Here is a 22,737-nt window from a genome sequence, read left to right on the forward strand (position 1 = left end):
TAATTTTGGGGAACAATTTGTAAAATGGTTTCCAGCGGTAATTACATATTAAGATCTAGTTTACCCCAGCTTTAGCTTTCCTTTTATAGTTGATTACCTAATTACTCTCATCATTAGATTTGAGAAACTTGAGAATAAACCAGAATCAACTGAAATAAATTTGAGTTAAGAAAAACAGGATAGAGGATCCTGGGAAGATGGCGGCGTAGGAGGACGCTGGGCTCATCGCGCGTCCTGCTGATCACTTAGATTCCACCTACACCTGCCTAAATAACCCAGAAAACCGCCAGAAGACTAGCAGAACGGAGTCTCCACAGCCAAGTGCAGACGAGAGGCCCAAGGAAGAGGGTAGGAACAGCGGCCAGGCGGTGCATACTCCACGGACTGGCGGGAGGGAGGGAGCCGGGGCGGAGGGGCGGCCTGCCGGCCAAGCAGAGCCCCCGAGTCTGGCTGGCAAAAGCGGGGGGGGGGGGGGGGCAGACAGAGTGTGTTCCGACAGCAAGCGGGACTTGACATCTGGAAGGTTATAAGCTAACAGCTCTGCTCAGAGAACAGGAGGGCTGGAGGACAACTGGAGGGAGAGTTGTTGAGCTCCGGACTACAGAGCTCAGTTTGGCGGGGAACAAAGGTGCTCACCAATGCCATTTCCCTCACCCATCTCCCAGCCAAAATCCCAAAGGGAACCAGTTCCTGCCAGGGAACTTGCTTGCTCCGTGCAAACACCCAATGCTGTGCTTCTGGGGATCCATCCCTCCAGCGGTCTGACTCCCTCCCGGTGCCACAGGGCCCATCCTGAAGCGGATCACTGAAGGAAAAGCAAGCTGAGCCTACCCCTCCCGTCCCTGTGCACCTTGCCCATTCACCCCAGCTAATACGCCAGATCCCCAGCACCACAAGCCTGGCAGAGTGCAAGTAGCCCAGACGGGCCACACCACCCCACGGTGAAGAGAGGGGAAGAGAAGGCACACAGCAGTCTGACTGTGGCCCCAGCGGTAGGCTGGGGGCAGACATCAGGTCTGACTGCGGCCCCGCCCACCAACGCAAGTTATTCAAGACAGCACAGGGGAACTGCCCCGCAGTCCCGCACCACTCCAGGGACTATCCAAAATGACCAAACGGAAGAATTCCCCTCAGAAAAACGTCCAGGAAATAACAACAGCTAATGAACTGATCAAAAATGATTTAAACAATATAACAGAAAGTGAATTTAGAATAATAGTCACAAAATTAATCGCTGGGGTTGAAAACAGTATAAAGGACAGCAGAGAATCTCTTGCTACAGAGACCAAGGGACTAAGGAACAGCCAGGAGGAGCTAAAAAATGCTATCAATGAGTTGCAAAATAAAATGGAGACAACTACGGCTCGGATTGAAGAGGCAGAGGAGAGAATAGGTGAACTAGAAGATAAAATTATGGAAAAAGAAGAAGCTGAGAAAAAGAGAGATAAAAAAAAATCCAGGAGTATGAGGGGAAAATTAGAGAACTAAGTGATGCACTAAAGAGAAATAATCTACGCATAATTGGTATCCCAGAGGAGGAAGAGAGAGGGAAAGGTGCTGAAGGTGTACTTGAAGAAATAATAGCTGAGAACATCCCAGATCTGGGGAAGGAAAAAAGCATTGAAATCCAAGGGCACAGAGAACTCCCTTCAGACGTAACTTGAATCGATCTTCTGTACTACATATCATAGTGAAACTGGCAAAATACAAGGATAAAGAGAAAATTCTGAAAGCAGCTAGAGATAAACGTGCTCTAACATATAAAGGGAGACCTATAAGACTCGTGACCGATCTCTCTACTGAAACGTGGCAGGCCAGAAAGGAATGGCAGGAAATCTTCAATGTGATGAAGAGAAAAAATATGCAGCCAAGAATCCTTTATCCAGCAAGTCTGTCATTTAGAATAGAAGGAGAGATAAAGGTCTTCCCAAACAAACAAAAACTGAAGGAATTCGTCACCACTAAACCAGCCCTACAAGAGATCCTAAGGGGGATCCTGTGAGACAAAGTACCAGAGACATTGCTACAAGCATGAAACCTACGGACATCACAATAACTCTAAAACCATATCTTTCTATAATAACACTGAGTGTCAATGGACTAAATGCGCCAACCAAAAGACACAGGGTATCAGAATGGATAAAAAAACAAGACCCATCTATTTGCTGTCTACAAGAGACTAATTTTAGACCTGAGGACACCTTCCAATTGAGACTGAGGGGATGGAGAACTATTTATCATGCCACTGGAAGTCAAAAGAAAGCTGGAGTAGCCATACTTATATCAGACAAACTAGACTTTAAATTACAGGCTGTAACAAGACATGAAGAAGGGCATTATATAATAATCACAGGGTCTATCCATCAGGAAGAGCTAACAATTATAAATGTCTATGCGCCGAATACAGGAGCCCACAAATATATAAAACAATTACTCACAAACATAAGCAACCATATTGATAAGAATGTGGTAATTGCAGGGGACTTTAACACTCTACTTACAGAAATGGATAGATCATCTAGACACATGGTCAATAAAGAAACAAGGGCCCTGAATGATACATTGGATCAGATGGACTTGACAGATATATTTAGAACTCTGCATCCCAAAGCAACAGAATATACTTTCTTCTCGAGAGCACATGGAACATTCTCCAAGATAGATCACATACTGGGTCACAAAACAGCCCTTCATAAGTATACAAGAATTGAAATCATACCATGCATACTTTCAGACCACAATGCTATGAAGCTTGAAATCAACCACAGGAAAAAGTCTGGAAAACCTCCAAAAGCATGGAGGTTAAAGAACACCCTACTAAAGAATGAGTGGGTCAACCAGGCAATTAGAGAAGAAATTAAAAAATACATGGAAACAAATGAAAATGAAAATACAACAATCCAAACTCTTTGGGATGCAGCGAAGGCAGTCCTGAGAGGAAAATACATTGCAATCCAGGCCTATCTCAAGAAACAAGAAAAATCCCAAATACAAAATCTAACAGCACACCTAAAGGAAATAGAAGCAGAACAGCAAAGACAGCCTAAACCCAGCAGAAGAAGAGAAATAATAAAGATCAGAGCAGAAATAAACAATATAGAATCTAAAAAAACTGTAGAGCAGATCAACGAAACCAAGAGTTGGTTTTTTGAAAAAATAAACAAAATTGACAAACCTGTAGCCAGGCTTCTCAAAAAGAAAAGGGAGATGACCCAAATAGATAAAATCATGAATGAAAATGGAATTATTACAACCAATCCCTCAGAGATACAAGCAATTATCAGGGAATACAATGAAAAATTATATGCCAACAAACTGGACAACCTGGAAGAAATGGACAAATTCCTAAATACCCACACGCTTCCAAAACTCAATCAGGAGGAAATAGAAAGCTTGAACAGACCCATAACCAGCGAGGAAATTGAATCAGTCATCAAAAATCTCCCAACAAATAAGACTCCAGGACCAGATGGCTTCCCAGGGGAGTTCTACCAGGCGTTGAAAGCAGAGATAATACCTATCCTTCTCAAGCTATGCCAAAAAATAGGGAAGGAAAACTTCCAGACTCATTCTATGAAGCCAGTATTACTTTGATTCCTAAACCAGACAGAGACCCATTAAAAAAAGAGAACAACAGGCCAATATCCCTGATGAATATGGATGCAAAAATTCTCAATAAGATACTAGCAAATCGAATTCAACAGCATATACAAAGAATTATTCACCATGATCAAGTGGGATTCATTCCTGGGATGCAGGGCTGGTTCAACATTTGCAAATCAATCAACGTGATACATCACATTAATAAAAAAAAAAGATAAGAACCATATGATCCTGTCAATCGATGCAGAAAAGGCCTTTGACAAAATCCAGCACCCTTTCTTAATAAAAACCCTCGAGAAAGTCGGGAAACAAGGAACATACGTAAAGATCATAAAAGCCATTTATGAAAAGCCCACAGCTAACATCATTCTCAATGGGGAAAAACTGAGAGCTTTTTCCCTGAGATCAGGAACACGACAGGGATGTCCACTCTCACTGCTGTTGTTTAACATAGTGTTGGAAGTGCTAGCATCAGCAACCAGACAACAAAAGGAAATCAAAGGCATCAAAATTGGGAAAGATGAGGCTAAGCTTTCACTTTTTGCAGATGACATGATATTATACATGGAAAATCCAATAGACTCCACCAGAAGTCTGCTAGAACTAATACATGAATGTAGCAAAGTTGCAGGATACAAAATCAATGTACAGAAATCAGTTGCATTCTTAAACACTAATAATGAAGTAACAGAAAGGCAAATAAAGAAACTGGTCCCATTCACAATTGCACCAAGAAGCATAAAATACCTAGGAATAAATCTAACCAAAGATGTAAAAGATCTGTATGCTGAAAACTATAGAAAGCTTGTGAAGGAAATTGAAGAAGATATAAAGAAATGGAAAAATATTCCATGCTCATGGATTGGAAGAAGAAATATTGTCAAAATGTCAATACTACCCAAAGCTGTCTACATATTCAATGCAATCCCAATCAAAATTGCACCAGCATTCTTCTCGAAACTAGAACAAGCAATCCTTAAGTTTGTATGGAACCACAAAAGCCCCGAATAGCCAAAGTAATTTTGAAGAAGAAGACCAAAGCAGGAGGCATCACAATCCCAGACTTTAGCCTCTACTACAAAGCTGTCATCATCAAGACAGCATGGTATTGGCACAAAAACAGACACATAGACCAATGGAATAGAATAGAAACCCCAGAACCAGACCCACAAACGTATGGCCAACTAATCTTTGACAAAGCAGGAAAGAACATCCAATGGAAAAAAGACAGTCTCTTTAACAAATGGTGCTGGGAGAACTGGACAGCAACATGCAGAAGGTTGAAACTAGACCACTTTCTCACACCATTCACAAAAATAAACTCAAAATGGATAAAGGACCTGAATGTGAGACAGGAAACCATCAAAACCCTAGAGGAGAAAGCAGGAAAAGACCTCTCTGACCTCAGCCGTAGCAATTTCTTACTTGACACATCCCCAACGGAAAGGGAATTAAAAGCAAAAATGAATTACTGGAACCTTATGAAGATAAAAAGCTTCTGCACAGCAAAGGAAACAACCAACAAAACTAAAAGGCAACCAACGGAATGGGAAAAGATATTTGCAAATGACATATCGGACAAAGGGCTAGTATCCAAAATCTATAAAGAGCTCACCAAACTCCACACCCGAAAAACAAATAACCCAGTGAAGAAATGGGCAGAAAACATGAATAGACACTTCTCTAAAGAAGACATCCAGATGGCCAAAAGGCACATGAAAAGATGCTCAACGTCTCTCCTCATCAGGGAAATACAAATCAGAACCACACTCAGATATCACCTCACGCCAGTCAGAGCGGCCAAAATGAACAAATCAGGAGACTATAGATGCTGGCGAGGATGTGGAGAAACAGGAACCCTCTTGCACTGTTGGTGGGAATGCAAATTGGTGCAGCCACTCTGGAAAACAGTGTGGAGGCTCCTCAAAAAATTAAAAATAGACCTACCCTATGACCCAGCAATAGCACTGCTAGGAATTTACCCAAGGGATACAGGAGTACTGATGCATAGGGGCACTTGTACCCCAATGTTTATAGCAGCACTCTCAACAATAGCCAAATTATGGAAAGAGCCTAAATGTCCATCAACTGATGAATGGATAAAGAAATTGTGGTTTATATACACAATGGAGTACTACGTGGCAATGACAAAGAATGAAATATGGCCCTTTGTAGCAACATGGATGGAACTGGAGAGTGTGATGCTAAGTGAAATAAGCCATACAGAGAAAGATAGATACCATATGGTTTCACTCTTATGTGATCCTGAGAAACTTAACAGAAACCCATGGGGGAGGGGAAGGGGAAAAAAAAGAGGTAGAGTGGAAGAGAGCCAAAGCAAAAGAGACTCTTAAAAACTGAGAACAAACTGAGGGTTGATGGGGGGTGGGAGGGAGGGGAGGGGAGGGGATGGGTATTGAGGAGGGCACCTTTTGCGATGAGCACTGGGTGTTGTATGGAAACCAATTTGACAATAAACTTCATATATTGAAAAAGAAAAAAGAAAATAGGATAGATACAGTGGCAGTTGGGACCCAGGAGATAACAGATAGAGACAGCTGGTAAGAGTGGTGTATGTAATCAAGAAAGAGATTAAGATTAATTAGAGAATAATTGCAAGGAAATTCACCTGTAATATAACAAATCACCAGCACACAGTAAAAAGCAGTCATTTCTAGGATACTCATATTTATAACTCATTCAGCCCAAACCAATCCCAGAATATAGCTAGTCTAGGGTTGGATCTGAGTGGAACACAAGTTAACATAGGTAGTTATAAGAAAGTCAGATACTAGTAGGTCATAAAGAAAAACAGTCTGAACTTATTACAGAGTTCTAAACTTATGGAGAATTTTCTTTCAGTGGAACTTCTAGATATTTGCAGTATAATGGGAGAGAACTTAATATCAAGAATTGTCTTATAATGTGCCAATCATGAGTGATATGTACTGTACATTACTAAATTCTTTGAAAATCAGTACTCTGAGCGGCATACACGAAAGCTTTGTAGAAATCAGGATATTGTGATTAATTTTATGTGTCAACTTGACTGGGCCACTGAGCGCCAAGATGTTTGGTCAAACACTATTCTGGGTGTTTCTGTAAGGGTGTTTTTAGATGAGTTTAACATTTAAACTAATACACTAAATAAAAGCAGATTGCCCTTCCTAATATAGGTGGGCACCATCCAATCAATTGAAAGTCTGAACAGAACATAAAAGCTGACCTTTCCCCAAATAAAAGAGAATTCCTCCTGCCCAACTGCCTTCACACTAGGACATTGTTTCTTTATGCCTTCAGATTCAAACTGAAATGTCTCTTTCTAGGTCTCAAGACTGCTGGCCTTTAGACCAAAACTATATCATCAGTTCTCCTGGTTCTCAGGCCTTCAGACTCAGACTGGAATTACCATTGGCTCCCCTGGATTTCCAGCTTGTTTATCATGTTAGTCAATTCCTATGATAAATCCCTTTCTATTTATATATAATTTTATTTATTCTCTCTGTGGAAAACCCTAATACAGAGAATAACAGTTAACCAGAATATATGACCCTGTTAGGTAGCTGTGTGCTAATTTTAAAAAAAGATAAAAGTTACAAACAATTCTTAGAAATACAGTGGCTTCCCTGGATGTGAGAGTTTGTCAGATTTCCTCATAATTTCGATGACCTTGACAGTTTTGAGGAGTTTTGGTCAGGTATATTGTAGGATGTTCCCATACTGAAATTTGTCTTACATGCTTCTTCTGATAAGACTGGAGTTATGGGTTCGGGGGAGGCAGACCACAGAAGCCAAGAATCATTCTCATCACATCATAGTAAGAGTACACACTATCAATAAAATTTGTTGATATTGACCTTGATCATTTTGCTGAGGTAATGTTTGTTAAAATTCTCTACTGTGAAGTTACTCCTTCCCCATTTCCATACTGTACTCTTTGCAAGGAAGTCACTATTTGCAACCAACACTCAAGGAATAGGGATTTATACTCCCCTCCTCCTTCAGGGTGTAGTATCTACATAAATTATTGGGAATTTTCTGCATGGAATATTTGTCTCTTTTCCCCCATTTAGTCAGTCATTTATATCAGTAAGCATTCACAGATAGTTATTTATATTATTATTTTTAAGGTTATAGTGTTTATCAAGTTAAATTTCTAAAACTAGCAAGATAAAATATGAGTTGTTAGGACGCAGATCACACCCTAGGGAATATTTACCTGGTAATCCCAATGACACCACAAGCTAAATGATTCCCAGTGTTTCCCTTTTGCATACTTTCTTCATTTCCACCTTTGTCCAAGGCATCTCATTTCTCATGGCCCACCATTGTGTGGCTAGTGAGGGAATGGTCTTCTGAGACTTCAATCACAGAATCTTCCATAGACACTTTGGCCATCCTTGCCAGCAGTCACACTGTCCAGGTCTCCAACATGTTCTCTTAAACTTTTGGCCCACTGTGTTTTTGGATAGAGAATTAAAGTGAGGACATACACTGGTATAGCCTTGAGTACTGTGTCTAAACTAATGGATGTGGAATCCGTGTTCACCTTCTGTCAATCCTGTAATGGTTCCTGATCTCTAGCAGGCCCACTTTCATTCTGCATGAAGTGGATGGTGCCCTCCACTGGGCACTGGCCCTTCAGCATGCACACGGCCTTCATCTCCGTGACTCCAAAGGATGTACTTCAGTTCAGGATCCCAGGGCTGTGGAGGATGGCACAGAAGTCGCCAGCCTCCACAGATATTTATTTTATAATTTGGATAATAATCCAATACCACTTAATTTATTTTGCTACCTTGTGACTTTTTTCTGTGTTCTTTTCTTGTTCTTAGCATTTCCTTAATTTCTGGTACTACAAGATGCTCCAGGCCCTTCTTGTAAGGTTTTCTTGCCTCAGTCCTAAAATCACTAATTTCACCAAGGAAATGCTTGGTGCTATTAAATGCTATTTTATCTGATATTAATAGTGCTAGTCCTAGATTCTTTATGGTAGGGTGGGGAGAGGTGGTGGAATGGGATTTTATTGGTACCATATTAATTTTCTATGTTTTAAGTTTCACCCTTTCTAGGGTCATTATATGTTTTAAGTTTCACCCTTTCTAGGGTCATTAGGTTTAAGTGTATCTAATGAAAATAAAAATTAGGTAGATTTGTCTCATCTAATTGTAGAGTGTTTCTTTACCAGATGAAAATAATCAACTTTTATGTGTACATTTATTTCTATATCTTCACTTACCTGTAATTTTAATTTGCATTAATTCATATCTCCTTCTATATTTCATTATTTTCACTGAAGTAAAGTAAATTTCTCTATTTCCTTTTCCCTACTCCTTGTGTAGATACTATATTTAAAGTTTTAGTGGTTACCCTCAAATCGTTCACAGGTATACTTGTATTAATGAAGTCTATAATAAATAACGCTCTCATCTTTCTACATAATTAAAGAACATTAGCATAAATCATTTAGGTTTAATATTTCTATTTTCCACTTCTCATATTATGTTCTCTTATATTTAAATTTTATTTATTTTCAAAATTTGGGTTGGATTGGCAGTAATTTCTTGTTCTTTTAAAAATTGGGGGCACGCTAGTAGTGACCGCCTTGACAATAACAACCACAAATCCTATTCAAACCATAATTTGAGAATTTATGGATTGAAGAGGAAGGGTTTGAATTAAGGTTTGAAGTACTGTAGATTGGAATGGAAGAAAAAATTTAAAGCACATACATGCACATGCATGTATCATGAATATGAAAAAGTCCACTCACTGGAAAGATGCAACCAGTTTGAATAATCATCCACCATATTACTAGCAAGTGAAGAATGTTTCCTTAAATGTAATAATCAAAACTATTATTCATGCTATCTTTATCTTAATATCAATCATTCTGCCAAAGAAATAAATAGGTGTGATTTATCTTTTTGAAGGACTAAAACTAAAGTGGGTCTCAAGATGATGTAAACTATTTCTACAGATACAGAAGATGTTTAGTTGTACATGTGGAAAATGTACACCTTTGGCATAGGAAAATTTGAAATTCTTCCCTTTTGAAAGACACAGGTGCCTGATAGCTTGTTACCAGCTCTTTAGAAACAATCAGAGGAATGGGAGAAAAATAAAACTATAGAAGTGAAAAAAGAGTATGAGAATTACATAATGCTGCCAACCAGCCTTAAATTTTCAGCTTGGCAAACAACTTGATTATTGACTAAGGTTAGCAGAAACGAAAAACATATTTGAAGACTCAAGTCAGGAAGATAAATATGTTATATCCATCTGGCAGGCAAGCAGTGTTTTCCCGTGGAATAGGGGAACCATCTCTAGAGAGAAGATTGGGTTTAGTCAGAGTTATATAACCCAACTGCAGAGATTTAAAGAGAAGGAAATAGAATTGAGAAAATCTCTCTGCAATTATTTTACAGGCCACTAATTTTAATCTCATATTGGAAAAGTTTATTCAAAAAAATAAATTTAAAAAATGACAGGAAAAACAAGCACAAATTTTAACAATACCTTTTGTGGTGAACAGACTACCTATGATCTTACAACCACATCTTTGTGTAATTCCTGTATGGTGGGCCAGTACCTATGGCTTGCTTCTAACCAAATGGATGCAAAAACGTAATGAGTGTTGCAATCTTTGTGCCACTATCTCTATCTCCATCTTTCCCTAGCTTAGAAGAAGCAAGCTGCCATAAATCATACAGTTGCAAGGCAATGAAAAACAACTTGAGAGAGCTTAGAAGCAGACTGCCCCACTCGAGTCTCGAGATAGGAACCCTGCACTGGCTAACACCTTGACCGCAGTCTTGCAGAGAACCTCACTAAGCCATGTGTATACTCCTGAGCCATGAAAACCATAAGATAGTAAGTATATTTGTTGAAAGCTTCCATGTCTGTGGTAATTTTGTTATTTAGTAATATAAAAATAATAAACCTACTTACATAACTTACATTAAGTTATTTATTTGTTTATTCATTCAGTACATGCTTAGGCACTGGGCTGAGTCCAGTGCTAAACCAAGGTTTCAGCTTAATGGGTCAGACTCTCACTATGTTGTGCAACAATTTGGGGGAAATACAGGATTCTGTTGGAGTTACAGAAGGCTTTCTGGGGGAAAAAGGATATCTATATAAAATTTGAAGTATAAATTTTCTAGGTGAAAAGAATATGAAATGAAGAATGTTTCAGAAAGAGACAATTCATGCAATGCTCAGGATGACACTGAAAATAGATCAGCCTAGCAGTTTAGATGTGTGTGTGTGTGTGTGTGTGTGTGTGTGTGTGTGTGTGTGTTTAGCAGAGGTGGGAGGCAGCAAAAGACTGAAAAAAGAAGTACATGTATGTGGGTTTTTTCTTGTAAATCATGTTAGAGTTTGGGCTGTATCCTAATAAACTGCTATTTTCCTTTAGGTGTGTGTAGCTATTTTCTCTTCACTTATTAAAGTTTCTGGATTTGAAAGAGCAATTTGTGTGTGTGTGTGTGTGTGTGTGTGTGTGTGTGTGTGTGTGTGTGTGTGTATTATCATTCTGGCCTCAGTTCACTCCATCTCCAACTTTCTTATATGAAGTAAATACCGTGATAGAGGTTGGAGTAAATGATGAAGACAGCATTGCAGAACTTGCCTCTAATATCAGGGCTGTTTGGTACAGCCATGTAAGCTTAAATATTAAGAACTCCAGAAGATTTCAGTCACATAGAGCAATGTTTTTCAAACACCAGTATGCATAAGAATTACCCAGCGATCTTTTTTAAAGTGCAGGTTCCAATTCAGTAAGTCTGGGAAGGGCCTCAGATTCTGAATTTCTAACAGGATCTCAGGTGATGGTGATGCTGCCTGTCTAAAGAGCACCTTGCAATAACAGAAATAAATCATAATGTAAATTGTAATTTACATATAACATAAATCATAAAGAGTCCTCTGGACATGGTTAGTGGCATGGCTTACTACTAGAGCAGCTGGAGCCTCATGACTCAGAAATCTCAGGTGAGGTTAGAGCGATGTGATAAAACTCAATTAATTATGAAGATTTTTTTAAATATGAAAGGATGTCTTTGATCTCTTTTGAATAAAAAGTTTTATCATGCCCAATTCCACTTCCTTAGGTAATGTACTGTGATTAAAATAGAGTTTAGGGCTTTGTATTTCTTATCTGTTCAGTATTGAGCCACTACCAGCCCTGAAATCCCAAGCAGAGCTCTATGACAGGAAAATCCAGACTCATTTTCCCACTGTCTTATGGCCTGATTCTCTATTAAGGCTAGCTTGATGAATGAAAATATCACTCAACAAATCATCGTGATACTTCTTGGCAAAGCTTGGTTTCACTAGAGAGTGTTCTGAGGTGTAAATCTGCATACAGGAAATTCATTGGAAAGTGCTATTGAGATCGACAGCTGTGGGGGTGTAAAGACAACAAGACTGAGGTAAGGAAAAGGTTTGGCTGGGATGCAGTCACAACAGAGGCCTCAGCTGATGCCTTGGGGAGGTATGGCACTGAGATGGTCCCAAAGGGTTGCTTCAAATTGAGGCAAAAGGGCCAGCTTGTTATACGCCCACATAAAATAGTCATTGTATTTAGACAGCCGCAGGAGAAGGGGCATGTTATTAGGTGATGCAGCACTTTTCCACCCAGAACAAACATCAGGAGGGAATACTCAGCTGCCAGCCATCAGCAGTCAACATTACCAGCATCAGGGGAAAAAAGATACTCTGTTCCTGAAGCAGGGGTTATATATAAATTTATATATATATATATATATATATATATATATATATATATATATATATATATATATATATAAACTTCACAAGGGAGCATCTACTATGACCCCTTCCATAAATAACTTGTGTTTTAAGAGCCTAAAATGCCTTAACACAAGAACGCAAGAAAGCAAGTAATGCAGCCACTTCATGCTCTATTATAGTAGTTTAAGGTATGCAAGTTTCTCATACCATCCAGGTCAATGCTTCTAAACCTACCTTAGTGAGAGACCAGGGTTTTTCCCCCCTGTTATTTCAAATTTGTCATAAACAGATACATAGTCTTAACACACATGCCCAGAACACAGCTTGCACCAGGGGAGTTGAACAGCATCTGAAATATACCCTATATAACTCTTCAACCAGATATGTACACTAATCACAAACTTAAGTGTAAAGTTTGTAAAACTTTACATTTGTAAAACTTTACATTTTTGTATTTATCAGTGACTTGAACAATTTCACTGAGGAGCACTGGTTTTGTATGCTATTCAGATGCACACTGCAGTTTGTGAAACCCTGTTTTAGGTAGTCACCTGGTTCTTATCTTTAAAGGAGTCAAAAAACAATCTAAAGAACAACCACCATAAAACTACAGCAATACCATCGATTACTGTTCTGCCTAGGAAAATAGATATGTAAGATCTTTCTCATTTCTTACCTCGGTTTTAAGGCTCAAGTGAATTGAAGTTCCCTTGCTTTTAAGTCCAAGCTTTTTTCTAGGTTATTTTAACCTCAATCTCTATCAGGAGAGGACATGTGTCAGTCAATGCCCCTGTTTCATGCAGGTAATATTCCTTTAGCTGCTTTTAAATTTTTAGTCCCTTTCATACTTACAGGACATTTCAGACCCACACTATGTTGTTTCTGAATCAAACACTGACAGAAAAGGTCTGTTTTCAAAGCTTATTCCTGCTGAATTTGAGTCAGTCTCCTGTCACAGTGTCATTCTAAAGTTTAAGCTGCTGTGAGTTCAAAAAATGTGAAAAAAAGAGCTAGACAGGATCCTTATATGTGTAGTGCAGCTCCTATCAGGTCTTCTGAATACCAGAACTGCTTTGACAATCCACTTGGACTTGAGCTGAGAGGCAATATTGTTCTTACATGCTGGGAAGCAGGTGCCTACTGTAGGCAGAACTTCTTATAAGGTACAGCTTTTACTTTTACCATTAGATTCCAAAAATAGTATGTCCTTTATTGACATTCTTCTACTGCCTCCTATCCACAAACACAAAGAAAATACAATTCCATTTCTGCTTTGAACTCTGATCATCATAATAACCAAAGCAGTGCTTCCATAATAACTAACTCAATGACCTTGGAAATATAACCTTCTAGATTAGGAAAAAAAGATTCCTGGAAATTCCCACCCTGTCAAAACCTAGACCAGGGGGAATGGCTTCTGATGGAAAATAAGTAATATTTCCACCTTGATAACAAATAGGGATCCCCTAAATTGGGAGGGGAGTAGCAGTAGGCTTGCACTATATATGTAAGATGGTTAAACATATTCTTATATCATGAACTAGTTGGTTCCACACAACACCCAGTGCTCATCCCAACAAGTGTCCATCAATGCCCATCACCCACTTTCCCCTCCCCCAACCCCATCAACCCTCAGTTTGTTCTCAGTATCCAAGAGTCTCTTATGGTTTGCCTCCCTCCCTCTCCGTAACTTTTTGCCCCCTTCCCTTCCTCCATGGTTTTCTGTTAAATTTTTCAAGATCCACATATGAGTGAAAACATATGGTATCTGTCTTTCTCTGACTGACTTATTTCACTTAGCATAATACCTTCCAGTTCCATCCACATTGCTGCAAATGGCCAGATTTCATTCTTTCTCATTGCCAACTAGTATTCCATTCTATATATAAACCACATCTTCTTCATGCATTCATCAATTGATAGACATTTAGGCTCTTTCCACAATTTGGCTATTGTTGAAAGTGCTGCTATAAACTTTGGGGTACATGTGCCCCTATGCATCAGCATTCCTGTATCCCTTGGGTAAATTCCTAGTAGTGCTATTGCTGGGTCATAGGGTAGTTCTATTTTTAATTTTTTGAGGAACCTCCACACTCTTTTCCAGAGCTACCGCACCAGTTTGCATTCCACCAATAGTGCAAGAGCGTTCCCGTTGAACAGAATTTAATCTTGAAAAAAAAAAAGGTGTTACAAATCAACTAAAAAAATTTGATTTCAAAAATTTGATCTCAAGTTATATCATTATAATCACTGTACAAGCTTTTACCATGTGCCAATTACTATTCAAAGTGTTTAAAATTTAACTCATCTAAGCTTCCTAATAAACCTATGATATAGGTAGATATAGACACAATTAGCATGTATATTATAAAACACGTATATATATCACATTAGAAAAAAGTGTTACTGAGAACTATATTGATTTCCTATTTAAAAAACTTAGATGATTAAGCTATTCAGCATTAAAATAAGAATTGCCTTATATTGAGGAAACTTGAAAGAAAAAGGAGTATCTTTTAAGCCAATGTCACAGTGTAAGATGCACTGATGGCATTTGCTATGGCTTCAGCACCAGCCAAACAGCAACATATGATGAATTTTGTTCAAATTCTACACATACACGGTCATAGGCTTTCTTTTTTAAATTTTTTTTACTGTTTATTTATTTTTGAGACAGAGCTAGAAGACAGTGTAAGTGGGAGAGGGGCAGAGAGGCAGACACAGAATCCGAAGCAGGCTCCAGGCTCTGAGCTGTTAGCACAGAGCCTGTTGTGGGACTTGAACTCACAAACAGTGAGATCATGACCTGAGCCAAAGTCAGATGCTTAGCCAACTGAGCCACCCGGGCTCCCCCAGTCTTAGGCTTTCTAAGGAAAAACATCTTTAAGTTGCATGCTGTGAGCTTCTCACTGTAACTTTCAGAAATGCTTGGAAAATTTTAGCAAACCAATGTTATAAGTTTTTTTTTAAGTTGATTAAAGAAATATTCACTTTAATTTCTAGAATACATAACCATACTATTGGAATTACTGATATAGATTTTTTCATTGCATATATAGAGCAAGGTAAAAAATAACAGGTATCTGAAGTGTAGAGGAGAGAATATAATGACCCCTTTTTGACCTCTCCTTTCATTCTTCTCTCTTTGGTCTCCTCTTCTTCTGTCCTATATCTAAGTAATTCCCAATAAATCCACCTGTAAGAACTCAATTTCAGACTTTAGAGAGCAGTGTACAGCTTCATTCTATAGTGATCAAAAATGAGCAAGGTAGAGCTTCATTTTCAATCCACTTGACCTAATTTTTTTTCAGATTTATAGTGTCAAAGTATTTCTGGAATCACACTCCGATGCTGAAACTCCAGGGCTGATACAGTTCTTTTTTCTTCTTATGCGTGCTCAGCACCATCTGAAGAAGCAGGGATCCTGATGTGCTTCCCTCAGGAACACCACAGTTACTGCAACTAACCTTATGGAGAAGCCTCAGATTCAAGACTGAATTGAACTGAAGCACCATCCACTGGAAGGCGATTGAGTTATACCACTGCACAGAATTCTTTATCAGAAAAATATGATAAGACAAGGAATAAAAAAATCTAATTGCTTCTATATTTACTTCAAAGATTGCACCTGACACTCCTACTCATCTTTAGAAATGTGCAATAGAAAGGCAGTAAAATATAGCAGTGATTTTCAGACTGAAAACCACTTCTAGAAATGGATTTACTTGGCTATGTTGTTACATGTGGCTCTACTGGCTGAATGGATTTGCTGATTTAATTATGATTTGTTTCCCTGATCAATCAATGGATGTTTATTAATCTTTAGGCTAGTCAAGGTACTCTGATGAATACAAAAGCCAATAAAATGGAACTATAATACCATTATTATTAGGTGCTAAATTACATGGTAGGTGTGTAAAGCACAAGAGAATAAAGAAATTATATATGTAATGATGAATTCATTGAGGAATTAGTATTTGGGTTAGTCCTTAGAAACAACAGTTTATTAAACAAAGGTAAAGGGAAGAGAGAGGTATAAGAATATTGAACAAGTTACAGAATCAAATATTTGTGAACTAAAATCTAAACTTCTAATTCTAAAATCAGAAGATTTTCATATTCTAAAATTTAAAAATTCTGAATCTCAAATTGGGAGTTATGCTCCCTCTAGCTGGAAAATATGAGAGACTGAGTTAAATAAAGTTTGTACATATCATGATGTCCATTTGAGACCCTTTAGAAAACTTTTATTAAACATCTACATTGTTATATATGTATGTATTTGAGCATGGCGTGTCCATGCATGTAGGGAGGGAGAGAAATTCATTTGAACATACCCATAGATAAACTGTTCTTAGAGCTAGAATAAAAACAAAGTACACAGAAGTTTATATATATGATTTTATAATATAAATTTTTTACATACACGCACATATACATGTTTGTATATATAGAAACATGTTTCAGGAAAAATAAAAAAAACCCAGCAAACCTAAAACCCTGATAATGCCATTATTTTCGGGAAGAGATACTAGTAACCATAGGAATGGAATAATAGATTTCCAATTTTATACTCTTTTGCACTATTTGCTTTTGGTGATATGTTCATATATTGCTTTATAATTAAAAACCTAGTATATTCATGTTTTCTGCCCATTTCTTCACTGGGTTATTTGTTTTTCTGGTGTGGAGTTTGATGAGCTCTTTATAGATTTTGGATACTAGCCCTTTGTCCGATGTGTCATTTGCAAATATCTTTTCCCATTCCGTTGGTTGCCTTTTAGTTTTGTTGGTTGTTTCCTTTGCTGTGCAGAAGCTTTTTATCTTCATAAGGTCCCAGTAATTCACTTTTGCTTTTAATTCCCTTGCCTTTGGGGATGTGCCGAGTAAGAGATTGCTACGGCTGAGGTCAGAGAGGTCTTTTCCTGCTTTCTCCTCTAAGGTTTTGATGGTTTCCTGTCTCACATTCAGGTCCTTTATCCATTTTGAGTTTATTTTTGTGAATGGTGTGAGAAAGTGGTCTAGTTTCAACCTTCTGCATGTTGCTGTCCAGTTCTCCCAGCACCATTTGTTAAAGAGACTGTCTTTTTTCCATTGGATGTACACAATGGAATACTACGTGGCAATGAGAAAAAATGAAATATGGCCTTTTGTAGCAACATGGATGGAACTGGAGAGTGTGATGCTAAGTGAAATAAGCCATACAGAGAAAGACAGATACCATATGGTTTCACTCTTATGTGGATCCTGAGAAACATAACAGAAACCCATGGGGGAGGGGAAGGAAAAAAAAAAAAAAAAGAGGTTAGAGTGGGAGAGAGCCAAAGCATTAGAGACTGTTAAAAACTGAGAACAAACTGAGGGTTGATGGGGGGTGGGAGGGAGGGCAGGGTGGGAGGGAGGGCAGGGTGGGTGATGGGTATTGAGGAGGGCACCTTTTGGGATGAGCACTGGGTGTTGTATGGAAACCAATTTGACAGTAAATTTCATATATTAAAAAATAAAAAATAAAAAAAAATAAAAAAAAAACCTAGTATAAAATTAGATACTAACATTTGCACAACAAAAACATACAAAAATATGTTGATTTTAAAGATCACATGATATGCACTTTAAGGTATAAGTGGAAATCATTTTAAGTTAATTTCCTTGCAATTTGAAAATGATCCAGTCATCAGAGTTCCAAAATGATCTAGCTGAGAATCTTCCTCATCCCTGTTTAATTCTTCCTTCTCTGGGAACATTTGCCACATAGCTATGACTGATGGCAATGCAACTGCTACACTTCAGTAGGAAGGAATGATTTCCATTTGCTTTCACTTATGATTATGAGCTCCTGGAGAGTTACAAACTGCAGAATGAAGGGGCAGTATTCTGTCTGACAGGAGTTAGTAGGAATAAGCTGTCATTCTTTAGAAGGAATTCAGTAAATATTTCTTTAAAGTAGCTTCTCTAATAACTTACACAGTGGTGGAAAGCAACATGATACCTCAACTTATTGCTACCCTTCAACCAAGTGACAATAAGTCTGACAGTTAAAGATAGGCCTCCTTGACTAGACCAGAGAATTAAAGAAATTGTTCATTGATTTCCTCTATTCTATTCTACAGAAGGCTTGAACTCCCTATTTATATATATCATCTGGAGACCATTCAATGTGCAAAAGCATTTTGATAAATTTTAAGTTTATAAATATTACTTTACTTTCAAGTATCCTTTTCATTTTCTCCCTCCACCATAATACTGGACAATGTGAATATTTTCTTTGAGGTTAAAGCAAGTTATAAATTTATGGGACTGACCAGTGCCCAGAAATTGGGACATCTTTCATAAAAGTCAAACTCAAGGAGAGAGATCAACAAATTAAAATTGTGAAATATGACCTGAATGATGCAAATTATAATAAATTACAGTTGGACTTACATAAAAGGACAATATAAACTATTTGAAAGGATGGCTCATTTTCCCAATTTTCATCAAAATAAAATAAAAGCCTGTAGACATTTAACTTCCTTCTCTTAATTACAAGGGACTGGAGTAAAAAATGTATAACATATTCTGTCATTCGGATCTGAGCAAATATAAGGAATTGATTCCCCTGCTTCTAATTATTGGTTGAAATAATTAACACTATACAGAAAACCATAGTAATTTACTTCACTACATACAGTCAGCATCATCCTACTTTTCAGATTTCACTTGTTTGGCAGGCTTTGTTTTTGGCAGCTTTGAGATCAGGGAAGAGAGTTAAAAGCATTTCAAACTGCCATAAGATTGAATGAATTCTGTGCCAAAAAAAAATGACCAACTGTCTTAGTGCAACTTGTCCAAAGTTGCACTTGAAGAGAAAAATGTACTAATTCTGAAAAAGAAAAGTAGTGGAAAAATGTAAGCAGTGAAGTTCCTTTACCAGTAATGCTACCTTCTGCAGTCAGCTATGTGTGCTTTGAAAATAAGTCATCAGTTTTTCTATTATCTCCAAGTGTTTTTTGTTATTAAATGAAGGACAAACCACAATTTATAAAACCATGTGATTCAGTTTTTCCTTTTTATTTTGAAGAACATAATTAAACATTCTTTAAAAATACTTATTGTACAACAACAAACTAATAATCTAATTTAAAAATGGACAGAAGATCTATTTGAATATGTTCCCAAAGAAGACATACAGATGGTCAACAGACACATGAAAAGATGCTTGACATTATTAATCATCAGGGAAATTCAAATTAACACCACAATGAGATATCACCTTACACCTGTCAGAATGGCTAGAGTCCAAAATATATGAAATAACAAGTGTTGGTGAGGGGATGTGGAGAAAGAGAAACCCCCGTGTATTGTTGGTGGGAATGTAAATTGTGGCAGCACTGTGGAAAACCTTAAGGAGGTTCCTTAAATAATTAAAAGTAAAAAACTGTATGATCCAGTAAATCCACTATGAAGCATTTACCCAAAGAAAAAAATGTAAAATCAAAAAGATATATGTGCCCCTATGTTTACTACAGCAATATTCACAATCGCCAAGATATGAAAACAACCCAAGTGTCTGACACACACATTAGAATATTACTCAGTCATAAAAAGTATGAGATTTTTGTCATTTGCAAGAACACGGATGCACCTAGATGATATTATATAAAGTGAAATAAATCAAAGCAAGGCAAATGTCATATGACTTCACTTATATGTGGAATCTAAAAGAATAAAACAAATGAACAAACAAACAAAAGCAGAAACAGACCCATAAATACAGAGAAAAAACTTACAGTTGCCAGAGAAAAGGATAATAGTTGGTATGGACAAAATTGGTGAAGGGAGGTAGGAGATACAGCTTCTAGATACAGAATGATTAAGTCATGGACATAAAAGGTGCAGCATAAGGAATATAGCCAATGATATTATAATAGTGCTGTATGGTGAAAGGTGGGAGCTACACTTGTGGTGAGCATAGAATACTGTATAGATTTATAGAATCATTATGTTGTACACCCGAAACTAATACAACATTGTATGTCAACTATATTTCAGTAAAAATAGTTACTGTTTTATAAATAATGCTGATCACTTAAAATTATCTATCAGATGCATGTTTCCAGGTAGAAGGCATTACAGCATATGAAACTGTGGTAAGTTCGTACGTGTCAAAGGTTAACAAACTCTTCTGAAAATTCTCAAAGTGATGAGCCTAAACTTGAGCCAATTCAGCTCTATTTTACAACCATCCATCCACTTTTGCACTCATTGCAGTTATTCACACTACCCACAGAAAACCCACTCTTTAAAGAGTGATATTATATCTCTCTGGGTTTTTTTTGTGTGACATAAACTTCAGAAAATCTGAACAATCCTTCTTTTTCCCTTAGATGAAAATTTAATTTGGGGGAACCTCAAATAATTCAAAAGTGGTAAAATCAGTTTCACTCAAACTTTTAAAAGAAAGAAGAAAGGACCCTTTTCACAGAGGCATAGAAAGATTTTGTTCAAAAGCACATTTGTATTTAATGTTATAAACAGTGCAGGGTAGAAGCAATAGTGTAACATAGCACAGGTTTCCTGATGTTATCTTTTGGATACATAAGTACTACTTTCCTGTTGATTTGAGAGATTTATAGATAGATACACTAATGACATAGACATTGATCAGTTAGTGGAGAAAAAGCCAGCTCAAATGAGTGAACTTGCATCCCAGACAGTTCAGTTCGTTTTTCTTTTTCTTTTTCTCTTTCTTTTTAAGCAATAGCAGTAAACAGATGCCCCTAGAAAGTTATTGGGAATTTATTTTCAGGTTTACAGATGAAAAATGGGCACGTCACTACATACCAATGGTAAATACTGTAGTGTTCTTGCATTAAAATACAAAGATTACATTATGGACACAATGCAGGAACTCACTCTATAAGGTTAGAATAAGAAGGAGTGGCCTAGATCAACTAATCTGTAACCTTCATTGCAGGATGAGGAAATCCCAGTCCTAAGAGGTAAAGGAAACTGTCCGTGCCACACAGAGGCAGTCAGCGCTAAACCTGGCCAGAGAGTCAGAATTTCTAATCATTGTACCATCTCTCTTTCCACTTCGTGTAATGCTAATAGCTGGTTTTCAAAGATTGAAAATGTCAAGGCACAAATACAACAGAAGTACACTTACGGCTCATGCAGCAGATCTGGGTGGATGCACCCTGTCAGAGAAAGGTCTCTCATTAACAAAATTATTCTGGTACCCAGGCTGCCTACAGCTCTGAGGCTTTTTAATACACAGCTCCCAATGTTGCCTGGGAAAGTCATCTTCGTAATTGGTTAGAGGAAGAAAGTAGCATGTAGGAGAACACTGGAGAGGAAAGTTTGGGGAAACAGAGAGAGAAAAGACCATCATTACTTTTGATAGCATTTTACTGGCTTGCACCTAGTCCCTTGACAACAAGAGAGGCTCAGGAATGTAGTTTATTTGCCTATGAGAAAAATAAAGCAAATTTTGGTGAATATCTAGTAGTCTTTAGTTCATGGTACATGACAAGACTCTGCCTGGATAATTTATAAAAGCCATCTTGCTTACCACCTCTGAGTTCTTTAAATCAAAGAGATAACTGAGTAAATAAACATCTAGTATTTAAATGTAAATAAACATCTAGTAATTTCTACCACTACATTTTGCTACTTTATGGTATGTGGTCCTAATCTGTCAGAGTGTCTTAGTAAAGGCACTCCGCATCCCAGCACTGAAATCTCTGTCAAAATGATTTTGGGTGGATGCTCCATTGTCATCTTCTCCAATGGTCAAATCACTGGCGATATCACTAAGAGAGGTCTCTCCTGCGTGCACAGTTTGGATACAGGAGTTCACTCTCCTATTCTGTGCTGACCTTCACATCTATCTCTGCTTTCAGTTTAACACACAGGTGCTAGGAAGATGTTACGTCCACTTTAAAAATGAATTAACGATTTTATTCAGAGTGGACATCTATTTATTGTGTGTACATTTTACGAATGTGAAAATATACATTGGAGAATCATTTGATGCAGGATCACAGAGGCAATTCATTTGAAATTCAAAAATAAAAGCTTCTCTGTGAATGCATTTTTAAGTCATGTTTTACTTATTTATTTAGTTTATATTTTATGTATTGATTTTTAAGTAAGCTCCATGCACAATGTGAGGCTTGAACTCACAACCCTGAGATTGAGAGTTGCATGCTCTACTGCCTGAGCCAGCCAGGCACCCCTGTGAATGGTCAATTTATGTAGAAAAAATGGATAAACTCTTTAATATTTATATATTAGGACACATACTTTAAAAACACATATATAATTTTCATATGCTATGGCTTTCATTCCATTCAGAAAACCAGGCCATTTCTTTTGTCTAGTAAAAAGAAGACA

General features: G+C 37.6%; 1 pseudogene; it reads right to left on the reverse strand.

Moving 5' to 3' along the window:
• Positions 1-7,818: 7,818 nt before the first annotated feature.
• Positions 7,819-8,266, reverse strand: LOC128776909 (superoxide dismutase [Cu-Zn]-like; annotated as a pseudogene).
• Positions 8,267-22,737: the final 14,471 nt, after the last annotated feature.

Source organism: Panthera pardus, unplaced genomic scaffold, assembly GCF_024362965.1.
Source record: "Panthera pardus isolate Hobbes unplaced genomic scaffold, ASM2436296v1 HiC_scaffold_10, whole genome shotgun sequence".
NCBI lineage: Eukaryota > Metazoa > Chordata > Mammalia > Carnivora > Felidae > Panthera > Panthera pardus.